General features: G+C 45.0%; 1 long non-coding RNA gene across 1 annotated transcript in view; it reads left to right on the top strand.

Moving 5' to 3' along the window:
* LOC130356881 (uncharacterized) overlaps positions 1–24,885 on the top strand; it is a 118,283-nt gene that overhangs the window by 10,777 nt on the left and 82,621 nt on the right. The window lies entirely within an intron of this gene.

Below are 24,885 nucleotides of genomic sequence, written 5' to 3'. Positions count from 1 at the left end.
AAAATGCCGTAAATAATCACCCAGGACCTGCTTAATTCTTTCTACTTGCCCATTGGATTGAGGATGATAAGCAGAAGAAAAGTTTAATTTAATCTTGAGTTGTTTACAGAGAGCCCTCCAGAATTTTGACACGAATTGGACGCCTCTATCCGAGACGATCTGCGTGGGCAACCCGTGAAGACGAAAAATGTGTACAAAAAATTGTTTTGCCAACTGAGGCGCTGAAGGAAGTCCAGGAAGAGGAATAAAATGTGCCATCTTAGAAAATCGATCAACGACCACCCAAACAACAGTGTTGCCACGGGATGGGGGTAAGTCTGTAATAAAGTCCATACCAATCAGAGACCAAGGCTGTTCGGGGACAGGCAGAGGATGAAGGAGACCAGCAGGCTTCTGGCGAGGAGTCTTATCCCGGGCACAGATGGTGCAGGCCCGCACAAAATCAACAACATCCGTCTCCAGAGTCGGCCACCAATAGAAACGAGAGATGAGTTGCAAGGATTTCTTGATGCCCGCATGGCCTGCGAGATGGGAGGAGTGACCCCATTTGAGGATTCCGAGGCGTTGGCGTGGAGAGACGAAGGTCTTCCCTGGAGGAGTTTGCCTGATGGAGGCTGGAGAGGTGGAGATCAGGCAGTCAGGAGGAATGATGTGTTGCGGAGAGAGCTCTACTTCCGAGGCATCCGAGGAACGAGAGAGAGCATCGGCCCTAATGTTCTTGTCGGCAGGGCGAAAGTGAATTTCAAAATTAAACCGGGCAAAGAACAGAGACCACCTGGCCTGGCGAGGGTTCAGCTGTTGGGCAGACTGGAGATAGGAGAGATTCTTGTGATCGGTGTAAATAATAACTGGAAATTTTGATCCCTCCAGCAGATGCCTCCATTCCTCAAGTGCTAATTTAATGGCCAGTAGCTCTCGATCCCCGATGGAGTAGTTCCTCTCCGCCGGAGAGAAGGTCCTAGAAAAAAAACCACAAGTAACAGCATGCCCAGAGGAATTTTTTTGTAGAAGAACCGCTCCAGCTCCTACTGAGGAGGCATCAACCTCCAATAGGAAGGGTTTAGATGGGTCAGGTCTGGAGAGCACGGGAGCAGAAGAAAAGGCAGACTTGAGCCGTTTAAAGGCGTCTTCCGCTTGAGGAGGCCATGACTTAGGATTGGCATTCTTCTTGGTTAAAGCCACGATAGGAGCCACAATGGTGGAAAAATGTGGAATAAATTGTCTGTAATAATTGGCGAACCCCAAAAAACGTTGGATAGCACGGAGTCCGGAGGGGCGTGGCCAATCTAAGACGGGAGAGAGTTTGTCTGGGTCCATTTGTAGTCCCTGGCCAGAGACCAAGTATCCTAGGAAAGGAAGAGATTGACATTCAAACAGACATTTCTCCATTTTGGCATAAAGTTGATTGTCTCGAAGTCTCTGAAGAACCATGCGGACATGTTGGCGGTGTTCTTCTAGGTTGGCAGAAAAAATCAGAATATCGTCCAGATACACAACAACACAGGAATATAAGAGATCACGAAAAATTTCATTAACAAAGTCTTGGAAGACGGCAGGGGCGTTGCACAGGCCAAAGGGCATGACCAGATACTCAAAGTGTCCATTTCTAGTGTTAAATGCCGTTTTCCATTCGTCTCCCTCCCTGATGCGGATGAGATTATAAGCACCTCTTAAGTCCAGTTTGGTAAAGATGTGGGCACCTTGGAGGCGATCAAAGAGTTCAGAGATAAGAGGTAGAGGGTAGCGGTTCTTTACCGTGATTTTATTAAGTCCGCGGTAGTCAATGCAAGGACGCAGGGAGCCATCTTTTTTGGACACAAAGAAAAATCCAGCTCCGGCAGGAGAGGAGGATTTGCGGATAAACCCCTTTTTTAAATTTTCCTGGATGTACTCAGACATAGCAAGAGTCTCTGGGGCGGACAGAGGATAAATTCTGCCCCGGGGTGGAGTAGTGCCCGGGAGGAGGTCAATAGGACAGTCATAAGGCCTGTGAGGAGGTAGAGTCTCAGCTTGTTTTTTGCAAAATACGTCAGCATAGTCCATATAGACCTTAGGGAGACCGGTTACAGGGGGAACCACAGGGTCACGGCAGGGAGTATTGGGAACCGGTTTAAGGCAGTCTTTGAAACAAGAGGTACCCCAGCTCTTGATCTCTCCTGTGGACCAATCAAGGGTTGGGGAATGACGTTGAAGCCATGGTAGTCCAAGGAGAATTTCGGAAGTGCAATTGGAGAGGACCAAAAACTCAATTTTTTCGTGATGAGGTCCGATGCACATTAGGAGGGGTTCCGTGCGGTAACGCACGGCACAGTCCAATCTTTCATTGTTAACGCAATTGATGTAGAGAGGTCTGGCGAGACTGGTCACTGGGATGTTGAACCTGTTGATGAGAGAGGCCAAAATAAAGTTTCCTGCAGATCCGGAATCCAAGAAGGCCTTAGTGGAGAAGGAGAAGGTAGAGGCAGATATCCGCACAGGCACAGTAAGACGTGGAGAAGCAGAGTTGACATCAAGGACTGTTTCACCTTTGTGCGGAGTCAGCGTACGTCTTTCCAGGCGGGGAGGACGGATAGGACAATCCTTCAGGAAGTGTTCGGTACCGGCACAGTACAGGCAGAGATTCTCCATGCGGCGGCGTGTCCTCTCTTGAGGTGTCAGGCGAGACCGGTCAACTTGCATAGCCTCCACGGCGGGAGGCACAGGAACGGATTGCAGAGGACCAGAGGAGAGAGGAGCCGGGGAGAAAAAACGCCTCGTGCGAACAAAGTCCATATCCTGGCGGAGCTCCTGACGCCTTTCGGAAAAACGCATGTCAATGCGAGTGGCTAGATGAATGAGTTCATGTAGGTTAGCAGGAATTTCTCGTGCGGCCAGAACATCTTTAATGTTGCTGGTTAGGCCTTTTTTAAAGGTCGCGCAGAGGGCCTCATCATTCCAGGACAATTCGGAAGCAAGAGTACGGAATTGTATGGCTTACTCGCCAACGGAAGAATTACCCTGGACCAGGTTCAGCAGGGCAGTCTCAGCAGAAGAGGCTCGGGCAGGTTCCTCAAAGACACTTCGTATTTCCGAGAAGAAGGAGTGTACAGAGGCAGTGACGGGGTCATTGCGGTCCCAGAGCGGTGTGGCCCATGACAGAGCTTTTCCAGACAGAAGGCTGACTACGAAAGCCACCTTAGACCTTTCAGTAGGAAACTGGTCCGACATCATCTCCAAGTGCAGGGAACATTGTGAAAGAAAGCCACGGCAAAACTTAGAGTCCCCATCAAATTTATCCGGCAAGGATAGTCGTAGGCTGGAAGCGGCCACTCGCTGCGGAGGAGGTGCAGGAGCTGGCGGAGGAGATGATTGCTGAAGCTGTGGTAGTTGCTGCTGAAGCATCACGGTTAGTTGAGACAGCTGATGGCCTTGTTGCGCTATCTGTTGTGACTGCTGGGCGACCACCGTGGTGAGGTCGGCGACAACTGGCAGAGGAACTTCAGCGGGATCCATGGCCGGATCTATTGTCACGATGCCGGCTGGCAGGAGGTGGATCCTCTGTGCCAGAGAGGGATTGGCGTGGACCGTGCTAGTGGACCGGTTCTAAGTTACTACTGGTGTTCACCAGAGCCCGCCGCGAAGCGGGATGGTCTTGCTGCGGCGGTAGTAACCAGGTCGTATCCACTAGCAACGGCTCAACCTCTCTGACTGCTGAAGATAGGCGCGGTACAAGGGAGTAGACAAAAGCAAGGTCGGACGTAGCAGAAGGTCGGGGCAGGCAGCAAGGATCGTAGTCAGGGGCAACGGCAGGAGGTCTGGAACACAGGCTAGGAACACACAAGGGAACGCTTTCACTAGGCACAAGGGCAACAAGATCCGGCGAGGGAGTGCAGGGGAAGTGAGGTATACATAGGGAGTGCACAGGTGAAGACACTAATTGGAACCACTGCGCCAATCAGTGGCGCAGTGGCCCTTTAAACCGTAGAGACCCGGCGCGCGCGCGCCCTAGGGAGCGGGGCCGCGCGCGCCGGGACAGGACCGAGGGAGAGCGAGTCAGGTACGGAAGCCGGGGTGCGCATCGCGAGCGGGCGCCACCCGCATCGCGAATCGCATCCCGGCTGGAGGCGCTATCGCAGCGCACCCGGTCAGTGGATCTGACCGGGGCGCTGCCGTAGCGAGGATGTTGCGAGCGCTCCGGGGAGGAGCGGGGACCCGGAGCGCTCAGCGTAACACCAGTCCAGAGTACATTGTCTTCCAAAATTTAAAACCAAACCCCCCCTCCCCCCCCCAAAAAAAAACTATTTCCCAATACCCCTGATAATAACTCCCCCCCCCCCCCAAAAAAAAGGGTCATGGGACACAGAGTCAACATCATTGGGGGTTTGCAGTTGCCTCAAATGCGCAGTTCTCTCTCCCCACCTGAGCAGGGTGCGCACTTCATGTAACAGAATAGGGACGGCCACACACATCACATTCCCAGAATGATGATTCAGAGCATAGGGTCTGGGGCGAGCATCATTTTTACTTTTGGCTATACTCTGGGTCATCATTCTGGGAATATAATTGGCATATCAGTACTAAAATTGCAATTTTCATTTTCCCCAAACTACACTTCATCTATTCCTGGAAAATAAATTTAGGGAACACCGTCTGTTCCAAATCTCCGCTTCACCCCTATACACCTTCCCTAGGGGGTGTACTGTTTGTAATAGGCTCACATGTGTTCCTTTCTTGTATTTTCCTCTGAAAGTTTGTAACTGTTAGGTCCGTAAGAAACATCGGCCTCAAATGTGAAAAGTTCTTGCTCATGAGCTCTGTAGTATTTCCAGGCGACAATTCGGAGTCAAATGTTAGTTGTTCCTAGAAAGATGAAGCAGAGTATACATTGAAAATTGCAATTTTTTAAAAGCTACCCTTCATCCATTCCTGGAAAATAAATTTAGGAAACACCCGTTTCCAAAAGTCCAATGGGGCTCCTTCTGTCCTGAGACCTGTAGTGCACCACTTAACGTCCACATATGGGGCATTTTCTTAATCTGGAGGAATTGGGCTCCACATTTTGGGGTCCATTTTCTCCTATTACACCATGTGAAAATGAAAAATTTGGAGTAACACCATCATTTTAGTGTTAAAAATAAAATTTTTCACTTTTATGGCTAACTGTTCAACAAATCTGTGAGGTGTAAGTGCTCACTGTAACCCTTGTTATGTTCCAAACATAACAAGTTTCCAAAAGTGTGTCACATATGGGGGGTTTCTGCTGTTCTGGCACCATGGGAGGTTTGTAAATGCACATGGCCCCGACTTCAATTTCAGCAAAATTCTCTCTCAAAAAGTCCAATGACGCTCCTTCTGTTCTGAGAGCTGTAGAGCACTTAACATCCACATATGGGGCGTTTTCTTAATCAGGAAAAATTGTGCTTCAAATTTTGGGGTTCATTTTCTCCTATTACTCCTTGTGAAAAAGAAAAATTTGGGGTAGCATCATCATTTTAGTGTTAAAAATCTAATTTTTCCTTTTCACGTCCAACTTCAACGCAAAGTCATCAAACACCTGTGAAGTGTTAAGGCTCACTATACCCCTTGCTGTTCTGGCACCCTGGGGACTTGCTAAATGCAACATGCCCCCCAAAAACCATTTCATCAAAATTCTTTTTCAAAAATCCAAACTTTGCTCCTTGTCTTCTGAGCATTGTAGTGCACCAGCAGAGCACTTAACGTCCACATATGGGGTGTTTTCTTAATTGAGAGAAATAGGGCTTTAAATTTTGAGGTCCATTTTCTCCTGTTACCCCTTGTGAAAAAGAAAAAATTGGGGTAACACCATAATTTTTGTGTTGAAAATCTAATTTTCCATTTTCATGTCCAAATTCAACGCAAAGTCGTCAAACAAATGTGAGGTGTTAAGGCTCACTATACCCCTTGTTACGTTCCTTGAAGGGTAAAGTTTCCAAAATAGTGGATTTTTTTTTTGCTGTTCTGGCACCATGGGGGCTTCCTAAATGCAATATGGCCCCCAAAAACCATGACAGCTCATTTTTTTTTTCCCCCCCCACAGTTGCTTTTTCCCTCTTGAGCCATGTTGGGAGCAGAGCACTGTATGTCAACATATGAGGTATTTCCATACTCGAGAGAAATTGGGCAACACATTTTGGGGGTCTTTTTCTTCTTATATCACTTTTAAAAATGAAAAAAGTGGGGCTACAAGAACAAGTTAGTGTAAAAAAATGCAGATTTTGATTTTTCTCCTCAACTTTGCTGCTATTCTTGTGAAACACCTAAAGGGTTAACATATTTTCTGGATGTCATTTTGAATACTTTGAGGGGTTTAGTTTCTATAATGGGGTAATTTATGGGGTATTTCTCATCCAAATCCACTTCAAACTTAACTGGTCCCTGAAAAATTCAGATTTTGGAAAATTGCTGCTATACTTTGAAGCCCTCTAATGTCTTCGAAAAGTAAAAACATGTCAACTTTATGATGCCAACATAAAGTAGACATATTGGCCCAGATTTATCAAACTGTGTGAGAGAAAGAATGGAGTGATTTTCCCACAGCAACCAATTACAGCTCAGCTAACAAGCTCTGGTAAAGTGAAAGCTGAGCTGTGATTGGTTACTGTGGGAAAATCTCTCCACTTTTTCTCTCATACAGTTTGATAAATCTGGGCCCTAGTATTTGTGAATCAATATATAATTTATTTGGAATATCCATTTTCCTTACAAGCAGAGAGTTTCAAATGTAGAAAAATGCTCAATTTTCTAAGTTTTCATGAAATTTGGGGATTTTTCACCAAGAAAGGATGCAAGTAACAACGAAAATTTACCACTATGTTAAAGTAGAATATGTCACCAAAAAACAAGCTTTTAATCAGAATAAAAGGTAAAAACATCCCAGAGTTATTAATGCATAAAGTGACAGTGGTCAGAATTACAAAAAAGGTCTGAGTCCTTAAAGGGGTACTCTGGCGCTTAGACATCTTATCCCCTATCCAAGTCAGTAAGCAAAAAGAAAAACTCTCAAGCACTACTGTGAAAAAGCTTAAAGGGGTATTCCAGGCCAAAACTTTTTTTTTATATATCAACTGGCTCCGGAAAGTTAAACAGATTTGTAAATTACTTCTATTAAACAATCTTAATCCTTCCAATAGTTATTAGCTTCTGAAGTTGAGTTGTTGTTTTCTGTCTAACTGCTCTCTGATGACACGTCCCAGGAGCTGTGTAGTTCCTATGGGGATATTCTCCCATAATGCACAGCTCCCGGGACGTGACATCATCATTGAGCAGTTAGACAGAAAACTTCAGAAGCTAATAACTATTGGATGGATTAAGATTTGTTAATAGAAGTAATTTACAAATCTGTTTAACTTTCCGGAGCCAGTTGATATATATAAAAAAAGGTTTTGCCTGGAATACCCCTTTAACCTGTTAAGGACACAGGGCGTATCCATATGCCCGGCATCCCGAGTCCTTAAGGACGCAGGGCATATGGATACGCCCGTGGGAATTCTGGTCCCCGCCGCTAGCCGGATGGGGACCGGATCGGGATGCCTGCTGAAATCATTCAGCAGGCACCCCGGCACATCGCCCAGGGGGGTCCTGAGACCCCCCCATGTCGGCGATCGGAGAAAATCGCATGTCAATTCAGACATGCGATTTTCTCCAATTCCGGGCTGATCGGGTCTCTGGTGACCCGATCACCCGGAAAATAGGGCTGTTCGGAGTTGTCAGCGACAGCCCCGATCAGCCTAAGGGATAGGAGTGAGGTCGCAGAGCTGCGATCTCCTCCTATCCCCTGCCATTAGTCAGAACAGAGTTCTGACCAATGGCAGCGCAGGACAGGGGGAGACTGCTGGATACTGGATCAGGTAGGGAAGCGACGGCGGGGGGGGGGGGGTGTAATTGAAAGTTAAAGTAAAACAATCTTTACTGTGGCAACCACTAGGAAGGCCAAACTGCTACTCCCAGCATGCCCATACAGCCAAAGGCTGTCTGGGAATGCTGGGAGTTGTAGTTTTGCAACATCTGGAGGGTCACAGTTTGGAGACCACTGTTACAGTGGTGCCCAAACGGTAGCCCTCCAGATGTTGCCAAACTACAACTCTCAGCATGCCTGGACTGCCCAGGCATGCTGGGAGTTGTAGTTCTGTAACATCTGTCCCTTCAGATTTAGCAATTTTCATGAATTTTTTGAAAATTGTTGCTCTACTTTGAAGCCCTCTAATTTTTTCAAAAAGCAATAATATGTCCATTTTATGATGACAACATAAAGTGGACATATTGTATTTGTGAAGAAAAATAAAATTTATTGTGAATATCCATTTTCCTTACAAGTAGAGATCTTCAAAGTTAGAAAAATGCTAAATTTTCAAAATTTTCATGAAATTTTGGGATTTTTCACCAAAAAAGGATGCAAGTAACGCCGAAAATTTACCACCAAAATAAAGTAGAATATGTCACGAAAAAACTATCTCAGAATCAGAATATTCAGTAAAAGCGTTTTTGCGTTATTAATTTGTAAAGTGACGGTGATCAGAATTGCGAAAAAGGGCTCAGTCCTTAAGGTGAAAAAGGGCTGCGTCCTTAAGGGGTTAAAGCGTACCCATCAGATCCAACAAAAAAACTTTTTTTTAAATATATCACTCAGTACCTAATCCTGACCATGTACATCTAATTTTTATGTGTCTGTCACCTTTGTTTATTTTTTTATTACAGTTTTAATTTAGCTCACTTGTCTGAATTCCGGTCAAAAGGAGGGGGCGTGGCCTCACTGTGCAGGTCTCCGCCCCCTCCCTCAGTATACTGTCTGCTCACATCTCCCCTAGCATTAGCAAAATCACAACTCCCAGCTTGTCCTCACTGACAGTAGGGGGACACAAGCTGACAGTGGGAGGATTTTTACTCCAGCTATGAGCCCTGCACTCACAGCTGTCAATCAAGGAAGTGTGTCCATGACATAAGTGATGGTGCATGGACACAGCAGGACTAATTTGTGTCCAAGCAGGCAGGGGGGCAGTTGTTTGACTGGCTTTTTCAGTATAAAATACTGAAAATTTTCTAATGAAAGCAACCTATTGGTTTTGCATGCTTTACAACATATCAAAAGTTTTTGTATCTGACAGTGCTCATTTAACTTTTATACAATACAACAAGGCTATATATATCACACTTGTGTTTTAAGCTGTGTTGCACAGTTTATGTTTCTCCAATCTGTTATATGCTAATTTTACTGATAAAAAAGGTCTGATCATAGAGTATTTTGTTAAAAATTAAAGGTTTGAATTCTATACAATTCTACACAAAAATGTAACTTAGTTTAAAGGGGTACTCTGCTGCTTAGCGTTCGGAACAAAATGTTCTGAATGCTTAGAGCCAGCGCTGGGGACTTGTGATGTCATGGCCCCTGCCCCTGTGACGTCATGCCCTGCCCGCTGAATGCAAGTCTATGGGAGGAGGCGTGGCGGCCGCAACGCCCCCTCCCATAGACTTGCATTAAGCGGGCAGGGCGTGATGTCACAAGGGGCGGGGCCATTACATCACGAGTCCCCAGCGCCGGCTCTAAGCGTTCAGAACATTTTATTCCGAACGCTGAGCAGTGGAGTACCCCTTTAAACTGAGTTACATTTTGCTTTTTTTTACACATGCTCTGATCTGTAGGGTTTTCCTCAGCTGAAATCCACCACATTTTCTGTGGAAACCTTAGTAAATATGTTAGGTTTTTGTGAAAATTTTGGAAACACGCCCCTTTTCGGTGACCCCTTTACCCGATGACCACGCCTCTTTTTTAGTCTTTTCTAAGCAAAATGGAGAGTTAGTCTGGGTTTTTTCAATTCTGGCGCAAATTCTGGCGCAGATAGAATTTCTGGTGCACAACCTGACAAAACATGTCGAGTTTGCAATAGTAAATGAGGGTCAATATTTCTACTTCTGTTTTAACATCCGCAGACAATCATTTATTATTGTTGTGGAACTTGGATCTGTACACCAAAATGAAATCAGCAGCAGAACATAAAAGGGCACATAAGTGTTGCAGTGTATTAGACCAGTGATCAGGTGGGTGCATGGCTAAGTTCCTTAGTAAAACTGAAACTGAAAAAAAAAATATAACCTATCCATTAAAAATAAATAAATATTAATAATAACAAGTATATTGGTATGTTGACAAAAAAAGTTAAAAGTTATGGCTTTTGAAAAGCTGGAATGAAAGAAGAAGAAGTAGCTTCATTCTCAAAGCCAAAATAGTCCAAAAAGATGACATTATGACATTTCCATAGGCAAGCAGGCTGAAAAATAAAAGGGTGCCCTAAATATTGAAATAGGTGTGAGCCCCATAGGTGGGACCCATATCTATAGAACATGTATGACATGTCCATAAATATGAATATGCCATAAATGTCCAGATGGAAACACCCTTTAAATATTCATAGATCAGCTAATGAGTTGAAATGGTAAACCAAACAAAAGAAGTGGGAGGACAACTCCTTCCTGCTGTTTAGTATTGGTAGATCCCAGTGTTCAATGAATTTGGAAAGTATTTAGACCCCTTCACTTTATTTTACATTTATGTTCTGGCCTTGTGCTAATATAATAATAAAAAAATAGATTTTCACCTATCATTCTGCACTCAATACCCCATTAATGACAAAGTGAAAACAGAATGTTAGAAATTGCATAAACATCAGTATTCAGACCCTTATTCAGTACTGAGTTGAAGCACCTTTGGCAGTGATTACAGCCTCGACACCTCAATGTGAAGATTTTCTGCCATTCTTCCCTGCAAATCCTCTCAAGCTCTGTCGGGGTGGATAATGAGTGTCAGTGAAAGCCATTTTTAGGTCTCTCTGGGATATTTAATTGGGTTTAAGTCAGGGCTCTGGCTGGGCCACTCAGGGACATTCACAGAGTTGTATTCTACCAGCCGGTATTAAAGAAGAACGAAGATTGGCCCAGAAGTTGATATCAGTATGCCAGGAGAAAATGCACAAGTCTTGATAAACAGAGGTCAACACTAAATATTGATGTATTTGTCAATAAAAGTTGAAAAACTTATGGAAATCTTATAAATGTACTTCAGCATACCATAGAAACTGTCACGATGCCGGCTGGCAGGTAGTGGATCCTCTGTGCCAGAGAGGGATTGGCGTGGACCGTGCTAGTGGACCGGTTCTAAGCCACTACTGGTTTTCACCAGAGCCCGCCGCAAAGCGGGATGGTCTTGCTGCGGCGGTAGTGACCAGGTCGTATCCACTAGCAACGGCTCACCTCTCTGGCTGCTGAAGATAGGCGCGGTACAAGGGAGTAGGCAAAAGCAAGGTCGGACGTAGCAGAAGGTCGGGGCAGGCAGCAAGGATCGTAGTCAGGGGCAACGGCAGAAGGTCTGGAATCACAGGCAAGGAACACACAAGGAACGCTTTCACTGGCACTAAGGCAACAAGATCCGGCGAGGGAGTGAAGGGGAAGTGAGGTGATATAGGGAAGTGCACAGGTGTAACCACTAATTGGAACCACTGCGCCAATCAGCGGCGCAGTGGCCCTTTAAATCGCAAAGACCCGGCGCGCGCGCGCCCTAGGGAGCGGGGCCGCGCGCGCCGGGACAGAACTGACGGAGAGCGAGTCAGGTACGGGAGCCGGGGTGCGCATCGCGAGCGGGCGCTACCCGCATCGCGAATCGCATCCCGGCCAGAGGCGGTATCGCAGCGCCCCGGGTCCGTGGAACCGACCGGAGCGCTGCAGTGAGAGGAGTGTAGCGAGCGCTCCGGGGAGGAGCGGGGACCCGGAGCGCTCGGCGTAACAGTACCCCCCCCCTTGGGTCTCCCCCTCTTCTTGGAGCCTGAGAACCTGAGGACCAGACTTTTGTCCAGGATATTGTCCTCAGGTTCCCAGGACCTCTCTTCTGGACCACAACCCTCCCAATCCACTAAAAAGAAGGTTTTCCCTCTGACCTTTTTAGATGCTAAAATTTCTTTGACGGAGAAGATGTCCGAGGAGCCGGAGACAGGAGTGGGAGGAACAGATTTGGGAGAAAAACGGTTGAGGATGAGTGGTTTGAGAAGAGAGACGTGAAAGGCATTAGGGATACGAAGAGAGGGAGGAAGAAGAAGTTTATAAGAGACAGGATTAATTTGACACAAAATTTTGAAAGGACCAAGATAGCGTGGTCCCAACTTGTAGCTAGGGACACGGAAGCGGACATATTTAGCGGAGAGCCATACCTTGTCTCCAGGGGAAAAAACGGGGGGAGCTCTTCTTTTCTTATCCGCGAACTTCTTCATGCGTGAAGAAGCCTGTAAGAGAGAATTTTGGGTCTCTCTCCATATGATGGAAAGGTCACGAGAAATTTCATCCACAGCGGGCAGACCAGAGGGCAAGGGAGTAGGGAGGGGGGGAAGAGGGTGACGGCCGTACACCACGAAAAATGGGGATTTGGAGGAAGACTCAGAGACCCTGAAGTTATACGAGAATTCGGCCCATGGGAGGAGATCTGCCCAGTCATCCTGGCGGGAGGAAACAAAATGTCGCAAATAATCACCCAAGATCTGGTTAATCCTTTCTACTTGTCCATTGGACTGGGGATGATATGCAGAAGAAAAATTTAATTTAATCTTGAGTTGTTTACAGAGAGCCCTCCAGAATTTAGACACGAATTGGACGCCTCTATCCGAGACAATCTGCGTAGGCAACCCGTGAAGACGAAAAATGTGTACAAAAAATTGTTTAGCCAACTGAGGCGCAGAAGGAAGACCAGGAAGAGGGATGAAATGTGCCATTTTGGAGAATCGATCAACGACCACCCAAATAACAGTGTTGCCACGGGAAGGGGGTAAATCAGTAATAAAATCCATACCAATCAGAGACCAAGGCTGTTCGGGGACAGGCAGAGGATGAAGAAAACCAGCGGGCTTCTGGCGAGGAGTCTTATCCCGGGCACAGATAGTGCAGGCTCGCACAAAGTCCACAACATCCGTCTCCAGAGTCGGCCACCAATAGAAGCGGGAGATGAGTTGCACAGATTTCTTGATACCCGCATGACCTGCGAGATGGGAGGAGTGACCCCATTTGAGGATTCCGAGGCGTTGGCGAGGAGAAACAAAGGTCTTTCCTGGAGGAGTCTGCCTGATGGAGGCAGGAGAAGTGGAGATCAGGCAGTCAGGTGGAATGATGTGTTGCGGAGAGAGTTCAACTTCTGAGGCATCCGAGGAACGAGAGAGAGCATCGGCCCTAATGTTCTTATCGGCAGGACGAAAGTGAATCTCAAAATTAAATCGGGCAAAGAACAGAGACCACCGGGCCTGGCGAGGATTCAGCCGTTGGGCAGACTGGAGGTAGGAGAGGTTCTTGTGGTCGGTGTAGATAATAACAGGAGAACTTGATCCCTCCAGCAGATGCCTCCATTCCTCAAGTGCTAATTTAATGGCTAGAAGCTCTCGATCCCCGATGGAGTAGTTCCTCTCCGCTGGAGAGAAGGTCCTAGAGAAAAAACCACAAGTGACAGCATGCCCGGAAGAGTTTTTTTGTAGAAGAACAGCTCCAGCTCCTACTGAGGAGGCATCAACCTCCAATAGGAAGGGTTTGGAAGGGTCAGGTCTGGAGAGGACGGGAGCCGAAGAAAAGGCAGACTTGAGTCGTTTAAAGGCGTCTTCTGCTTGAGGAGGCCAGGACTTGGGATCGGCATTTTTTTTGGTTAAAGCCACGATAGGAGCCACAATGGTAGAAAAATGTGGAATAAATTGCCTGTAATAATTGGCGAACCCCAAAAAGCGTTGGATAGCACGGAGTCCGGAGGGGCGTGGCCAATCTAAGACGGCAGAGAGTTTGTCTGGATCCATCTGTAGTCCCTGGCCAGAGACCAAATATCCTAGAAAAGGAAGAGATTGGCATTCAAACAGACATTTCTCAATTTTGGCATAGAGTTGGTTGTCACGAAGTCTCTGAAGAACCATACGGACATGCTGGCGGTGTTCTTCTAGATTGGCAGAAAAAATTAGGATATCGTCCAGATATACAACAACACAGGAGTATAACAGATCACGAAAAATTTCATTGACAAAGTCTTGGAAGACGGCAGGGGCGTTGCACAGTCCAAAGGGCATGACCAGATACTCAAAGTGTCCATCTCTGGTGTTAAATGCCGTTTTCCACTCGTCCCCCTCTCTGATGCGGATGAGGTTATAGGCGCCTCTTAAGTCCAATTTAGTGAAGATGTGGGCACCTTGGAGGCGATCAAAGAGTTCAGAGATGAGGGGTAAGGGGTAGCGGTTCTTAACCGTGATTTTATTAAGACCGCGGTAGTCAATGCAAGGACGTAGGGAGCCATCTTTTTTGGACACAAAGAAAAATCCGGCTCCGGCAGGAGAGGAGGATTTACGGATAAAGCCCTTTTTTAGATTCTCCTGGACGTATTCGGACATGGCAAGAGTCTCTGGGGCAGAGAGAGGATAAATTCTGCCCCGGGGTGGAGTAGTGCCCGGGAGGAGGTCGATAGGGCAATCATAAGGCCTGTGAGGAGGTAGAGTCTCAGCTTGTTTTTTGCAGAAAACATCCGCGAAGTCCATATAGGCCTTAGGGAGACCGGTTACTGGAGGAACCACAGAGTTACGGCAAGGGTTACTGGGAACCGGTTTTAGACAGTTCTTGGAACAAGAGGACCCCCAACTCTTGATCTCCCCAGTGGACCAATCCAGGGTAGGGGAATGAAGTTGAAGCCAGGGAAGTCCAAGGAGAATTTCCGAGGTGCAATTGGGGAGGACCAAAAGTTCAATCCTCTCATGATGAGATCCGATGCTCATAAGAAGGGGCTCCGTGCGGAAACGTATGGTACAGTCCAATCTTTCATTATTTACACAATTGATGTAGAGGGGTCTGGCGAGACTGGTCACCGGGATGTTGAACCTGTTGACGAGGGAGGCCAAAATAAAATTTCCTGCAGATCCAGAGTCCAAGAAGGCCACTGTAGAGAAGGAGAAGGCAGAGGCAGACATCCGCACAGGCACAGTAAGACGTGGAGAAGCAGAGTAGACATCAAGGACTGTCTCACCTTTGTGCGGAGTCAGCGTACGTCTTTCCAGGCGGGGAGGACGGATAGGACAATCTCTCAGGAAGTGTTCGGTACTAGCACAGTACAGGCAGAGGCTCTCCATACGGCGTCGTGTCCTCTCTTGAGGTGTCAGGCGAGACCGGTCGACCTGCATAGCCTCCACGGCGGGAGGCACAGGAACAGATTGCAGGGGACCAGAGGAGAGAGGAGCCGAGGAGAAGAAACGCCTCGTGCGAACAGAGTCCATATCTTGGCGGAGTTCCTGACGCCTTTCGGAAAAACGCATGTCAATGCGAGTGGCTAGGTGAATAAGTTCATGTAGATTAGCAGGAATTTCTCGTGCGGCCAGAACATCTTTAATGTTGCTGGATAGGCCTTTTTTGAAGGTCGCGCAGAGGGCCTCATTATTCCAGGACAATTCTGAAGCAAGAGTACGGAATTGTACGGCATACTCGCCAACGGAAGAATTACCCTGGACCAGGTTCAACAGGGCAGTCTCAGCAGAAGAGGCTCGGGCAGGTTCCTCAAAGACACTTCGGATTTCCGAGAAGAAGGAGTGTACAGAGGCAGTGACGGGGTCATTGCGGTCCCAGAGCGGTGTGGCCCATGACAGGGCTTTTCCGGACAGAAGGCTGACTACGAAAGCCACCTTAGACCTTTCAGTGGGAAACAGGTCCGACATCATCTCCAGATGCAGGGAACATTGGGAAAGAAAGCCACGGCAAAACTTAGAGTCCCCATCAAATTTATCCGGCAAGGATAAGCGTATCCCAGGAGCGGCCACTCGCTGCGGAGGAGGTGCAGGAGCTGGCGGAGGAGATGACTGCTGAAGCTGTGGTAGTAACTGTTGTAGCATAACGGTCAGTTGAGACAGCTGTTGGCCTTGTTGCGCTATCTGTTGTGACTGCTGGGCGACCACCGTGGTGAGGTCAGCGACAACTGGCAGAGGAACTTCAGCGGGATCCATGGCCGGATCTACTGTCACGATGCCGGCTGGCAGGTAGTGGATCCTCTGTGCCAGAGAGGGATTGGCGTGGACCGTGCTAGTGGACCGGTTCTAAGCCACTACTGGTTTTCACCAGAGCCCGCCGCAAAGCGGGATGGTCTTGCTGCGGCGGTAGTGACCAGGTCGTATCCACTAGCAACGGCTCACCTCTCTGGCTGCTGAAGATAGGCGCGGTACAAGGGAGTAGGCAAAAGCAAGGTCGGACGTAGCAGAAGGTCGGGGCAGGCAGCAAGGATCGTAGTCAGGGGCAACGGCAGAAGGTCTGGAATCACAGGCAAGGAACACACAAGGAACGCTTTCACTGGCACTAAGGCAACAAGATCCGGCGAGGGAGTGAAGGGGAAGTGAGGTGATATAGGGAAGTGCACAGGTGTAACCACTAATTGGAACCACTGCGCCAATCAGCGGCGCAGTGGCCCTTTAAATCGCAAAGACCCGGCGCGCGCGCGCCCTAGGGAGCGGGGCCGCGCGCGCCGGGACAGAACTGACGGAGAGCGAGTCAGGTACGGGAGCCGGGGTGCGCATCGCGAGCGGGCGCTACCCGCATCGCGAATCGCATCCCGGCCAGAGGCGGTATCGCAGCGCCCCGGGTCCGTGGAACCGACCGGAGCGCTGCAGTGAGAGGAGTGTAGCGAGCGCTCCGGGGAGGAGCGGGGACCCGGAGCGCTCGGCGTAACAGAAACATGACTAAAAGATCTTAAAACACTGAAAGCCAGCGTCAGCTTGTGTCAGTTTTAAACCTCTTGGCTGGGACTGTACATGGAGATATTTGCACTTGAATATGATTCCTGTATACATTTATTACATCCTTACTGTGCTACAGAAGACTCGTGGATGTTTTTGGATGCCAAATCTGTGCCACCAGGGTATTTTACAAAAACACTTGGCAAACAAGGAGAAATTGCGATCATACACTAGACCACAACTATAAACTCCCAGGGAAACAAGATTGCTTGCTAATGAGGTGGCCCAGTACGGGACGTGTTACCCTGTACCCTTGCTGCTCTGTCAGGCAGCCTACCTTCAGTGTCCACTGGGCCCCCCTTGCACCTATTTCCCCATGTCCATATGTTTACCATGTATCATACTGTGTAATGTGTGAAGAAAGTGTTGTCACTTTAAGACTGTTACCATGTGAGTTGTCATGCGATTGTTACCCAGGAGGTATCAGTGACCAGCTGACTAAACCCCTTAAGGACCAAGCCCATTTTAACCTCAAGGACCAGGCCAATTTTATTTTTGCATTTTCATTTTTTTGTCCTCCTCGCCTTCTAAAATCCATAACTCTTTTATATTTCCATCTACAGACCCATATAAGGTTTGTTTTTTGCGTGACCAATTATACTTTGTAATAAAATCTCTCATTTTACCATAAAATGTACGGCGGACCCAAAAATTATAATTTTTTAGGGAGGAACGTTAAATGAAAACCAAAATTTTGCACATTTCAGAGGGTTTCGTTTTCACACTGTACACTTTACGGTAAAAATGACATGTGTTCTTTATTCTGTGGGTCAATAAGATTAAAATGATACCCACGGCTAGTCGCTTTAAAAAAATCTAAAACTTTTTTGTACAAAATCAGTAATCTAAAATCACCCTATTTTGACCACCTATAACTTTTTCAATTTTCCGTATCTAGGGCAGTATGAGGAATAATTTTTTGCGCCGTCATCTTTACTTTTTATCAATACCACATTTGCATATATAAAACTTTTAGATAATTTTTTATAATTTTTTTTTTTTGAATAAAATGTGACTAAAAGGCTGCATTTTTATTTTTTACCTTTACGCTGTTCACCATACGCTGATAGTTCGGACATTTACGGATGCAGCTATACCAAATACGTTTATTAAAAAAAAAATCTTACGGTTTTTGGGGGTAAAATGGGCAAAACTGACAATTTTCATTTTTATTGGGGGAGGGGATTTTTAAATTTTTTTACTTTTTTTTTTTTTTACACTTTTTATGTCCCCATAGGAGAATATCTATAGCAATCATTTGATTGCTAATACTGTTCAGTGCTATGCATAGGGCATAGCACTGATCAGTATTATCGGTGATCTTCTGCTCTGGTCTGCTGCGGGCGATCCGCTGATCTATTTTAACATGTGCACTGCCGCAGATGCCGTGATCTGTACTGAGGGGTTAATGGGGGACATCCGCACGATCGCGGATGTTGGCCATTACCGGCGGGTCCCCGGCTGCTAGCATGACGCGAGCACCGTTCCCATGCTCGCGGTCATACACAGGAGTTAAATGTACATCCTGGTGCGCTAAGTACCGCCGCACCAGGACATACATTTACATCTGTGGTCGTTAAGGGTTTAAGGGTGACCAATTGAATCGCCCCAGAGCCTCCCCCATAAAAGACCTGGGTGGAGCCTCTGCTTTCTCTCTCTTGCTTCCTGCTGAGGTCCAGTCAAGTCGTGCCTAAGTCCAGAGTCATAGGAGGCCTCAAGTCCAGTCTGCAGCCACAAGCTACAAACCTGCAAGTAAGCCACAGTCACAGTATTGTCAGTCATTAGTCACAAGTCAAGTCAGTCACAGTCATCATTTGTCAAGACAATGTGGCCTGCATTAAATTGACCCCATCTACTACAAGTCCCAACAAGCCCTTAAGGTCTCTGAGTCACTGGTCACCTCTGTGGGCCTGGCTGAACTGTATAGACTTTTCCACCTGTCTAACCTCAGTAAAGCTACCTTTATCCATAACTTGGCATCTGAGTCATTATTGCCCCCGTGCCTGGCCCATTATCTAGCGGTATACCTTCGGGTATTGAGGATAAACCACGCCCTGACGTCACAAATACAAGGGGTTAATGCCATCAGCCCCTAGGGTAATTCCATATGCCCTGCATCACACACCATACCACACTAAGAGTCAATAGCCATACTACCCACCCCATTGAGATATGTATGTATATATGCTATCTACAGGAATTCTATTCTTGCATATGAACATTCCAATGGGCCATTTAAGGTGTTCACTTTCAAAACACCAACACCCACATATTCAGCAATTGTCAAATGAATGATAACAGTGGCTTGAAATGTCCAATCCTCTAGACTGGCTGGAACTGATTTCCATATCATTTATATTTGTTTTGATCATTTGTCCCAAAGCTTATAGCATATAGTAACATGAAGACATATTTTGGGAGACGAATATAGGTCTACTAATCTTTTGTATGTTTCCATCAACATTAATTGCTGTCACACAAGATAACTTGTCTCAGCTAGACATTCTTGTTTGCAGGAGTGCTCTAACAAATACAGTAGAAAAGCCTTTATCAGGGATAACTCCTGAAGCATCGCTGTGTCTATTACTCTGTACTCATGACTCTTGTGATAAGGGGGCATGGTTTAAAGGGATATCATGTATGGCTTGAAGGGTGTGGCTTAAAATGTGCCAAATTTCCTTAGTCATAAGCAACTTTACTTCATTGGTTACACTCCATTGTCTAATTTTCACACTAATATGTACTCTATTGCTCTCTGTCACTCTAGTCTCCTGATATCCGCTGGTTCCAGACATAACATGCACTGGGTCTTCCCCCATTGGCCCTTATGGATCTTAGACTATTTAAATTGTACCTGTTTAAACAGATTAGATTAACAAAATGATATGAACTTTAGAGCGTTGACAAGGCTATTTTAAAGTTCTTACTGCTGTTGGTGAACCCCTGGGAGTCCCATCCATAGCATTTAGCTATTTCTCATTAATGATTAAGGGGTCAGACCAGAGCTGAGCTGTTTGCCAGTAGTACACATACACGGACTTCCTTTCTATTACTTTTCTGGCCAAGCAAACCACATACTCCACTCTGCTATGCCATGACATGGTGCCAGAGAAGGTGCACTGGACTGACATGCTGGCACTGTGCTGGGGGAGGATTTACAGTACACTGATATTTATGATATGTGAAGGTAGAATGGGTTGTTGATGTACTGGCAAGGGGGTATGTGAGCAGAAGAGAAAGAAACAGCAGCACAGCAAGGAAGAGGTTACCCTAAATATTAAGCTGCTGCTGCTGACAAGCTAAAGGGAGGGGAACATTACACTACAGCAACGTGTACATAGCAAATGCATCAATGAACGTCCCACATTCTACACCACCTAGGAAGTGCAGTATACTTATTTTTTCACAGATGTTTAATGCAATGTATCTATTTGCGCACACATCGTCCAGGTCCAAAAGTGCACAAAAGTATGAAAAAAGTGCAAATTGCAAAAAAAAACTCAAAAACAATCTTAAATAGGTAACATAGCCTTCCAAGCTGCAAAACCACTTAAAACACACCCAAAATGCACAAAACAATGATAAATGACTCCATATATGGCCAAGACTTTAGAGCTCTTTTCAGAGGTAAGGGGGTCATTTTTTTTATTGATAAACTGATGTAGAAGGGTGGAACCGCATATGCCATCGCATGGGTAACTTGTGCCCATTAAATCTCAGTGATGTATTGACATTGCTGACACAGAATTGCAAAATGGTGAGAAAAGAGTCGACAGCAACGGTGATAAACTACAATTACTGGAGGCCCCACGACTAAGATCCCCACAGATGAAAAGAATAGGGGTCCAGATCTGCTGTTTCTCCTCACTTCCTAATAGCAGTAAAGAGAATCTTCAATGGAATGGAGGCCGATCATGTACATTGTGAAGGACTGAAGGAGACAGAGGAATATAACGCTCATGAGCGACCAACTAGGAAGAATAAGGGACCTAGAACCCCAATCCTAGTGATCAGTAGGGGTCCTGAACATACATACTGCGGATAGGGGATAAATGTTATTTGTTTAAAAAAAAAACCCTCTTCAATCACATTTTTGAAAAATATATTAAAGGGGTACTCCGGTGAAAACCTTTTTTCTTTTAAATCAACTGGTGGCAGAAAGTTAAACATATTTGTAAATTACTTCTATTAAAAAATCTTAATCCTTCCTGTACTTATTAGCTGCTGAATACTACAGAGGAAATTATTTTCTTTTTGGAATGCTCTCCGATGACATCATGACCACGGTTCGCTCTGCTGACGTTATTATAATATTATTAACACTTTATTTATTGTTGTCCTTAGTGGGATTTGAACCCAAGTCCCCAGCACTGCAAGGCAGCAGTGCTGACCACTGAGCCACCATGCTGCCTTTAGCATATGTCTGCTATGCATGGTTGCTAAAAGGGACAGAGATGTCAGCAGAGAGCACTGTGCTCGTGATGTCATCAGTGTTCCAAAAAGAAAGGAATTTCCTCTGTAGCATTCAGCAGCTAATAAGTACTGGAAGGATTAAGATTTTTTAATAGAAGTAATTTACAAATATGTTTAACTTTCTGCCAACAGTTGATTTAAAAGAAAAAAGGTTTTCACCGGAGTACCCCTTTAAGGTGAAGTTATTGAAATGACATATTTAGTTCTATGTATGCATTTAAAGGGGTTATCTGGCATTAGAAAAACAGCCGATTTAATCAAAAACTGCATCACATTTGTCTGCAGATTGGGTTTGATTTTGCAGCTCAGTTTCGCCGAAGTAGATGAAGACAAGTTGTAATACCATACACAAACTTAGACAGGTGTGGAGCTGTTTCGGGCAGAAATTAGCTCTGTTTTTCTTTTACTTCAGTGTCTTTGGAAAAGCTGGATGCCAACAAAAGCATCGGCACCCGTAGCCTTGATCCTGAAGATCGATTACCTGGGACCACATTGGTATACAGGATATACTATACTAAGTGAGCATGTCCAGGTTTTAGTTTATTTACCATCATGGTCCCAAGGGCCTGTTAAAAAGGACTAAAACCCTCCAAGAATACAAACAACTTGCCAAATCTTAAATTTAAGGGAATGGGGAAAGGAGAAACACTGGGTGAAGGATGTGAGGCCTAAACACCCAGACATATTTCCTTTGTTTACCTCTAGTTTAATAGACATAAGGTGATATATTAGAGTACAGCATTTCCCTGTCTACAACCGAATTATTCAAAATGAAGATCAGGAAAGCCACAAAGGAATCAGATTCCCTGTGGCTTGCCTGCAGCACATAAAAGATGCTCTATAGTTTGTTGTCATGCTCCTAGGGCAACCACAGGAATCTGATTTCCCCTCGGCGGTCTTTTCTTTTAGATCTCTCCAGCATGCTGCACAAACAGTTTGGCTACAGAAAATACATTCAGAGACAAAAGATAATGTAACATTAGTCGATGAACCTTTTAATCAGACATATTTGCATGGGCCATAACCAGGCTAAAACAACCACGTCAAAATCAGGATGGAATTAGTAATGTGGATTTTGATGTGAATTTTCAATACAGCTTTTAACCCCTTAGGGACTTAGTTCATTATCACCTTTGCTTGCTTTGGTAAAAGATACTGACAATAGGAGCAAGGAAAACTTCAAATCTTATGGAGGTTTATTTGTATTCAGAACACTTACCTGATAGTCTGTAATAAAAAATCAGCTTAGGAAAAAAGCTTGTCTTCTATGTATTGCATATGTTACAGGGTCAGAAGATTGGTCATAATATTATTTTACAGATATTACAGCGCCTATTTCATGTGAAGTATGGATGGTGACCCAAATTTTTTTCGTTAAGTCATATTTTTGGGCCTGATTTTTATGGAGTGAAAGGCAGGATTGGCAGTGGGGCCTTCCTTGGCCACTCCAGGTTTTTGTCAAGCAGAGAGCAGCACTGGTGCTGGAGGCAGCTGATCACTGGACAATAAGAACAGCTAAGAGTCCGTCTGTATAAGAGGGCTGAGAGGAACCCAACACTCAGTAGTACTTCACAAGGCTGTAGCTTCAAAAAGTGGACTTTGAAACAATTGCCAGTTGTGTGAGGTAAACACAAAACACACAATATAATTATTGGTATCATCTGTGCTTTGGCAGTCTATCGGGTGAGAAGAAGTCTCCAGGGCCATATAAGATCACACCCATGCCGGTAACCTCTGCCTACTTTAAAAAATAAAAAAAAATTGTCGTTAGGCTAAATTTCACTGCAGTTTCTAAGCCAAAGTCAGAAGTGGATCCATAAGGGAGGAGAAGTATAAGTCCTTCCTATGTATGTCCTATTCCTTTTGAATACACTTCTGGCTTTGGCTTAAAAACTGCAGTGGCAGTTTTCCAAAATCTGCCAGAAAAAAAAAAAAACAAGTGGAAACCTAGCCTTAGTGGTGCAGTATGGGAAAAAAGATGCAAATTCAAAAATGCTTTGAGCAAAACTTACAACTCTTGAATTCCAGAAAGTGGCATACATTCTGTTGTATTTGGGGAAACCAATTCTTATATTAGTTGTGTTTATCTTTTAAATTGTTTTTGTTTGATTCGTTGTTTTTTTATTCAAACAGCTGAAAGTTTGTAATTTTTGTGAATACGCCTAATTTGCTTTTTTTATGCAACTGTATATAGAATGCTCATTCCTGGTGCGGTAGGTAATGACCCTAGAGATATTTGCATTATGGCTGGTATATGGTTCATTGATGGTAGATAAATATAATGGTTTCCTTCCATCTAGGAGAGAGATACCAGGTGTATTTCAATGCTTGAATGTCATGAATTTTCCATTGTTATAGGATGTAAACGTTGTGCCTGATGTAACAGCATTCTGTTTTTCGCATACCATCCATTCCTTCCTGTGTCACACGGACTTAATCTGAATATCTTGTCACAAGGAAGTTAAATCCATCACATATCTCCTGTGAATGCAGATATCAGAGTGATTTAAATCTGGCCGTGCAAGGCAGGAAACACCTTGGAAACATGAAGGCACATCCAGCTTTTCAGGTTCTACCACTTATGCAAGGTTCTCAGTTATCAAAACTTTACTAAACCTTATGTACATGCCAATGTTTACATGTAGCTGTCAAAACCCCACTGAGTAACCTAGGTAGATTTATGATCAATGGAAATAGTTGTCATGGTGATAGGTTATCTAAAAACCTAACTTTCACACTTTCTTAGACCAAATTCTTTTTCTTGCGTTATATCAATTACAGCATATGCATTAGGAATGTATTCTATTTACAATTCAATTGATTATATGTCAGCTAACACATGCTCTTCTAGAATGTATCTGCCACTTCATTTCTGCAGGGTCATTTGTATACTAGTGCACTACCCTTCCAGGCAATAATGAGTCTTTGTCTGTTAATTATAGTATTATATGTTCCATTGTTTAACCAGTTCATCTAAGCAAGGTTTTAGCCCTGATAATTCATTTCTTTGAAAAGTACCGTTTTTTTTCGCCCTATAGGACGCACCAGCATATAAGACGCACCCAATTTTAACTCCTTAAGGACCGGGGTTTTTTCCGTCTTTGCATTTTCGTTTTTTGCTCCTTGGGTTTAAAAAATCATAACTCTTTCAAATTTGCACCTAAAAATCCATACGATGGCTTATTTTTTGCGCCACCAATTCTACTTTGTAATGACGTCAGTCATTTTGCCCAAAAATCTACGGTGAAGCGGGAAAAAAAATCATTGTGCGACAAAATTGAAAAAAAAAAACCGCTGTTTTGTAACTTTTGGGGGCTTCCGTTTCTATGTAGTACATTTTTCGGTAAAAAATTACACCTGATATGTATTCTGTAGGTCCATACGATTAAAATGATACCCTACTTATATAGGTTTGATTTTGTCGGACTTCTGGAAAAAATCATAACTACATGCAGGAAAATTAATACGTTTAAAATTGTCATCTTCTGACCCCTATAACTTTTTTATTTTTCCGTGTATGGGGCGGTATGAGGGCTCATTTTTTGCGCCGTGATCTGAAGTTTTTAACGGTACCATTTTTGCATTGATAGGACTTATTGATCGCTTTTTATTCATTTTTAAATTATATAAAAAGTGACCAAAAATGCAC

The sequence above is a fragment of the Hyla sarda genome, chromosome 2 (assembly GCF_029499605.1).
Source record: "Hyla sarda isolate aHylSar1 chromosome 2, aHylSar1.hap1, whole genome shotgun sequence".
Lineage (NCBI taxonomy): Eukaryota > Metazoa > Chordata > Amphibia > Anura > Hylidae > Hyla > Hyla sarda.
This window is presented reverse-complemented; position numbering and strand designations above follow the sequence as displayed.